Here is a 7,145-nt window from a genome sequence, read left to right as displayed (position 1 = left end):
TCCTGCCCATCCCATAATCCCAACCAGTAGTCCCAACATTACTTCAGAATTAATATGAATGATTGGCTTCTGCAGGGCAAACCAGGAGGAGAAGGAGTGTGTGTGTGTGTGTGTGTGTGTGTGTGATGGCAGCCCCACTAGCGCTTGCAGACCACTTCGCCTCTGCTTCCCCTTATCTCACAGATACAAGAGGAAATGATGCCAGAGGTCGTCTCCCCCATAGATGGAGGTTTGCATCTTGCTCAGAGAGGTGAGGTGATTTGCCTGAGATCACACAGCAGGTGTGCATGGAAACCAGGATTTGATCCTGTGTCACGGATCAAATTTTTACTAGCGCAGGTTGGCTTGGTCTTTGGACCTATTCAGCTCCCCTGGGCCCCAGGATCCCAGTGGGCCCAAAATGGGATCTTTATCCCGCTCCACCTCATGATTTCTTCTTTTCACCAGCCTCCAGCATGGGGTGTGGAGAAGTGATTTTTGGAAACAAAGGTCTGACTGGCAAGAGAACTGTGGGCTTTGAGCCTGGTCTTCATCCCCATCTCACTGTTTTTCTGCTTTGGGGCTCTGGGTCCGACTCTGCCTGACAGTTTCCTCATCTGTCTGCTGTACTGGTGAGTTTTCTGCCAACCTGACACAAGTTAGAGTCATCTGAGAGGAAGGAACCTTGTTTGGGAAAGTGCTCTCATAGATCAGGCTGTAGACAAGCCTGCTGGGCATTTTCTTAATGACTGATTGACAGGGGAGGGGCCCAGCCCATGGTGGGTGAAGCCGTTCTTGGGCTGATGGTCCTGGGTTCTATAAGGAAGCAGGCTGAGCAATCCAGGGAAACAAGCCAGTAAGTAGCACCCGTCCTTGGCTTCTGCAATAGCTTGTGCCTCCAGGTTCCTGCCCTGCTTGAGCTCCTGTTCTCACTTCTATGACATCGACCAGTGATGTGGAAGTGTGAGCTGCGTAGGCCCTTTCCCCCTCAGATTGCTTTCGGTCATGATGTTTCTGTCAAGAAGGAAATTAACCCTTCTTATTTATTCCCATTTTGTAGATGGCTTGGAGACAAGATGTGAGGCAGTGACACCTAGACTCCTTACCTCCAGCCACAGCTCTTTCCTCTATACCTGGCCACTGTCTTTTCAGGGCTCTGGGTAGTGTCATTCCCAGGGAACAATCGTTAGGTGGCATGGACAGTTTGCAGAGACCTGGACTTCTGAAGACTGGTCCTGCCTGACCCATCACTCTGACCTGGGCAGGCGTTCCCTGCAGCTGTGCTGGAGTCTTCCCAGGGGCCTCGTGCCTAGATCCCTGCTTCCCATGTGTGGGGTGTACAGTATATTTGTGTGTGTGTATGAGAGAGAGTGTGTATGTATGTGTGTGTGTGATGGTATGTGTTTGTAGTGTATGTACTCATGTGTATATGTGTGAGTGTGTGTATGTGGGCATGTGTATGGCTATATTTGTATGTGTGTGTTTATGTGTGTGTGCATGTGTGCATGTGTGCATTTGTGTACATCTGTGTACATACGTGTATATACATGCATGGGCATGTATGTGCTTGTGTATATGTGTCTGCATATGAGTATGTGTATATATGTGAATGCATGTGTGTGTCTATATGCATTCATGTGTGTGTGTGTGTGCATGTGTGTGTGTTTATATGTGTATGTATTTTCACAGTGCACAGTAATCCAGGTGAGGGAATTACTAGTGTGTCTGTGGTTCAGCACCAGGGCAGGGGTGGAGAACCTGTCAGGGTATATGCTGGACTTCTGCCTCACTCTATGCTGGACACAGCTCACACTCCAGGCCTGAGCATCTGGGAGCCTCAACAGGAAAAGCAGAACCCACACTCCTCAACTAGATACAGAGTCAGATCTCTGTCTCTGTGCTCACGCTGAACTGATCCCTGCCTGGTTCCAGGCTGAGACCCCAATCTGGCCTGCACTGGCCCTTGTCCTCAGCTCCAACTGTGACCCAGCTCATAGTCCTAGGCTGAGGTCTGACCCCATCTTTAGGCTGAGCCCTTTACTATATACTCTGTGATCTAAACCTGACCCCCAACTGAAGCTTGGCTGATTGAAAATTCTCATGAGTCACCTTTACCCTCAGTTTGACCTCTGACCTAGTCTGACGCTGACTAATTTCCAGACAAAAAAGCAACACTTAACTTTAAACCTGACCCAGCAGAAGCCCCAGGTCCTTCCAAATGTGTGCTGGTGCTGGCCAGGGTAGGGGCAGGCCTCGAGGCAGAGCTGTAGAAGCTGTGCGCACACATGGAGTGGAGGGAAGAGGGTGGTGTATATAGTTCAGGGAGATGAAGCAAGACTCCCAGGAGGACTCCAGACTCTGAGGTCTCTGCAGTGGTCAAACAGGCTCCATCAGGTATTAGTAACATGTTGGGATGAGCTAGACAGCTTCACTGACCTTCTGTGTCCCCCACCAGCAGCCTGCAGCTTGCTACAGAATTCTTTGGAGAGAGGGTCTTAATATGTAACTTTCCATGCCTGGCCTGGAACTCACTGTGTAGCCCAGGCTAGCCTTGAGCTATCGGGTCTTTCTTAATCAGCTTCAAGTCCAAGCCATCACACTGGACTTGATCTACCAATATCTCTTTCTACATTTATTATTATTATTATTATTATTATTATTATTTTGGTGTGTGTGTGTGTATGTGTGTGTACACGTACATGTGCCTGCCAAACTATGTACTATGGCAGACTTTCTCTTGTTTCTGTGCTGTGTGCTATAGGCTGGCTGCCCTGTGAGTTTCTATTTAATTTTTCCGTTTCTGCCTTTCCTGTAGATGCAGGAGCTCTGAGATCACAGTTGAGCACACAACTTCCAGCTTTTTACATGGGTTCTGGATATTAAACTCTCGTCATCAGGCCTGCACAGAAAGTGCTTTTTTTTTTTTAAAGATGTATTTATTTTATGTATATGAGTACACTGTAGTTGTGAACCTTCATGGGGTTGTTGGGAATTGAATTTAGGACCTCTGTTCGCTCTGGTGGGCCCCGCTTGTTTATTATTATAAATAAGACACTGTAGCTGTCTTCAGACTCACCAGAAGAGGGCATCAGATCTCATACAGATGATTGTGAACCACCATGTGGTTGCTGGGATTTGAACTCAGGACCTCTGGAAGAGCTGTCAGTGCTCTTACCTGCTGAGCCATCTTGTCAGCTCCAGAAAGTGCTTTTACTCACCGGGCCACCCCCCAGCTTGTATTTCTGTCTGTCTGCCTTCCTGCCTGCCAGTTTTTCTTTTTTGTCTGTTCTTTTTTCTGTTTGTCCTCTTTCCTTCCTATCTGTCTTTCTTTGTTTTTTCTTTGTTCTTTCGCCTGCCTTCCTTCCTTCCTTCCTTCCTTCCTTCCTTCCTTCCTTCCTTCCTCCCTTCCTCCCTTTCTCTCTCATTTTTTCTTTTCTTCCTCCTCCTTCCTTCTTCGTGGTACTGGGGATTGTGCCCAGGGCTTTGCCTGTGCTAAACAAGTGTTCTCCCCCTGAGCCATGTCCCCAGCCCTATTTCTGCAGGTTAGGCCGATGCATCCTGCTGTCCTCACAGACATGAGCCCATGAGACTGCCACGCCCCACTTGGCCTTTGGTCTTTGGGTACACACCCTTCTCTTCTTGTCTACCTCTGCATCCTCACAATGAACCATCGTTTCCTCCAGGAATGTTTCCCAAGCTCCTCATGGTGGATGTATGACTCAGCGTGCCTGTTCCTGTTCAAGAAGGGACTTGGTACTCTAGGTCTAGAGTCATTGGCAGGTGACAGGGCTTCCTGTGTCTAATGAGTGGTCAGTGAATGTTGGGGTAAAAATGAAAGACTCACCCACCTCCTAACCCAGGACAAGTCTGGGGCCACCGTAGCTCTTTAGCGTCCTCTGGCGCCTGCCAGCAGTGGTCCAGACCGGTACTGCAGCTCACCTTTGCCTGGACCTGGTTTCCCCCTTTTGCTGCCTCAGAGATTGAGTGTAGGGGCCTGCTCATGGACCTCATTTCGAGTTGATCCCTGTGTATCTGGAGCTCATTGCGAACACGGATGCAGATGCGTCCATGGTCACCGTCCTGGACACAGAAGCAGAGCATGGGATGTCCACGGTCACTCTTTGTACCATAGGCCCTTGGCACGACCACAGCTGCAACAGTGTTGGGAGCCAGCTACACTTCAGGCCCTGGGTCAAGGCTCTGCCCTGCACTGTCAGCCGAAAAAGGAAAGGAAACAGGTCTCTAACTCGTAGACGCAGATAGTGGGGCTTCTCAGCTTTCCTGACTGCGTAGACTGAGTTCCACGGGTCAGCACCCTCTGTAACTGTCTGTTGTTCAGAGAACGCTGGATCACTGTGGAGGCCCAGACCCGTGTGCTGTGGACCCCAAGTCACGCTTTTCCAGACCCACCTTGCACCAAAGCTACTCACACGGTGAGGGAAGGACCAGGACCTGCCGTGTTCCCTGCGCATCCATTGCTGTGGACAATTGCATGGCCAGGTCAAGAGGCCAGAAGGGAAGAGCAATTTCCAAAGCTGGAGCTCTGTGCAGGGCAGGATGAGCAGGGAGAAACGCCCCTAGGGAGGAGCCCCCAAAGGGTCTATGACTAGATCCAAAGAACAAACAACAGCCGAGGTGAATGTTAATGTTAACAGGAAGCAATGGGGGCAGGCTGGGAGTGGAGTCTCCAGACAGAGAAAGGCCACCTCTGTTGGCTCAGTGCCTGAGCCCCAGAGACTGTTGCTGCCAGAGGGGCTCTTCAGCTCTGCCTCCAGGACTCTTCATAGCCTTTGAACCTATCAAACCTGTTGGCATCTCAGGCTCACCATGCCTGTGGCTGTCTCTCCTCTTCTCCCTCGCCGCTCCTCAGAGAGCTTTTTTCTGATCTGACCTAAGATGTCCCCACCACCACTTAAAAAAAAAATTCCCTCAACCTGCCCTTGAACTCTTGATCCTCATTTCTTAGTCCAGAGAGGTGGGATTACTGAAGATCTCCAGACCCCACCACCACCACCCCCAGTTTGTTTATTCATTCATTCATTTGATTTACATCCAGATCATGCCCCCCCTCTAGTCCCACCCCCATGAATCTCCCCTCCAACCCCCCCAACAGTGTCAACACTTTGAAATTACTTGCCAATAGCAGGCTGGTGCGTACCTTTCATCCCAGCACTCCAGAGGCAGAGACAGGCAGGCAGATTTCGGAGTTCTAGGGCAGCCTGGTCTACAGAGAAACTATATATATCATGGATGGCTGCTGCTTTTCACCTCTGCTGTTAATCATTTTACATCAGTGTGGTTGTTTAGAAGAAAACCACTGTAGCTGCAGTATCCTCACACACACAGAGACCGTATAACCAACTCCTATGAGAACAAAACGTCATACCGCACTATCTGCCTAGCAAAGGGTCAGCCCCAATGCTGGCTCCCTCTAGCAGGGAGATCGGCGCACCACGGAGTGGTAGACGTGACGGCAGCAAAGATACCTTTTCTTGCCAGTGTGATTTTTAGATATCCTGAAGCAGAATTCCAACGAGAGCATCTCTCACGCAGTGTGACTCAGCGGGGCCTCAAGCCAGGTCCAGCTGCCTTTTAAGATTAGTCCAGTAACTACACAAAACCATCCCATTTGTGACCAGAGGCACAACGGCAACCAGGTGTGACATTCTCCGGGCGTCTCTGAAGGGAAGCTGGGCATGGAGGAGAAACCAATCAACAAGAAAACCAAGCAAGCTGCTCAGCCCAATTCTGTTTAGTCCCTCCACTGAGCGTAGTGTTGGGAACCATTTCTTTCCTGAGGCGATCCTCCAGCCTGGCATGCGAGTGCAGGCCTGTGATCCCAGCTACTTGGGAGGTAGAGGTGGGAGAATTGCAAGTTTAATGCTTGCTGAACTTCAAAGAGGAACCTGTCTCCAAATTAAAAGTAGGGGCTGGAGAGACAGCTCAGCGATAGAAAGCTTCTCTACCAGGCCTGAGGTCCTGGGTTCAAAACCCAGCATCCCAACAAACAAATAGGGGGCTGGAGAGATGGCTCAGCAGTTAAGAGCACTGGCTGTTCTTCCAAAGGATCCAGGTTCAATTCCCAGCACCCAAATGGGAGCTCACAACCATCTGTAACTCCAGTTCCAGGGGATCCGACACCCAGACGTATGAGCAAAACAGCAATACAGATCAAAGACAAATAAATAAAATGATAGACCAATAGATAGTAAAAAGGGGGTTGGGCTGCAGCTCAGGGGAGGGAGGCGCTTTTGTTAAGCACACACAGCACCTTGGGTTTAATCCTCAGTGGTGCAGGAAAAGGGACGTGGGAAGATGTGGGAGCTCTCGTTGCCAGCCTTGTCTGAGGCCTTTCACCCTTCACTTCCTGCCAGTCTCAGAGTTTGGGGGCTTGCCAGCATCTTCTGATGTATCTTTGTTAACACTGGAAGTCTGCCTTTGTATACCTATCACTGTGTTAGTCAATGCCTTAGTAACTTTTCCTCTTGTGTGATAGAGTACCATGACAACAGCAACTTAAAACAAAAAGAGCTCATCTGGGCTCTATTTCAGGGGTATAGTCTATCAGAATGGGAAGTCATGGGGTCCAGAGCTTGAGGCAGCTGGCCACATTGAGTCCACAGTCAGGAGATAGAGAACAACAATTGCTTATGCGAACTCACTTTCTCCTTTTTGGACAGTCCAGGATCTGAGCCCAGGGAATGATGCCGCCAACAGTGGGCAGATCTTCCTGCCTCAATTAACAAATTCTAGAAGCTCTGAATACTGGCTGTATGCTCTTGGACAAACTGCTTACTCTCTCTGGATCCTCCAGTTTCCTTAACTATCATAGAATAGGTATGTAAAATAATTGGAAGGTCAGAGAAGACACTTGGGCTGGGATATGAAGAAAGAGAGAAGGAAAGAGGGAAGAGAACTATAGGCAGAGGGAGCAGTATGTGCAAAGGCCCTGCAGCAGCAAGAAGCAGAGTTGGGGTCAGAAAGGCATCCCAGGATTGTGGTGCCTTGGAGCTCAGCTGCTCAGCATCCCCCCATTTGCCTTCCCACCAGAGGGACTAAAAGTGAGGTGGCTCTGACCTGAGGGGACAGACTTGGTTTAGGCTCTGCTACAATATTGACTGTCTTCCAAAGGTCCATGTATGGAAGGGCTGGCCCTCGGGGTAGCA

This window comes from Mus musculus, chromosome 4 (genome assembly GCF_000001635.26).
Source record: "Mus musculus strain C57BL/6J chromosome 4, GRCm38.p6 C57BL/6J".
Taxonomy (NCBI): Eukaryota; Metazoa; Chordata; class Mammalia; order Rodentia; family Muridae; genus Mus; species Mus musculus.
The sequence above is the reverse complement of the archived record's forward strand: the minus strand, read 5'-3'. Positions refer to the sequence as shown.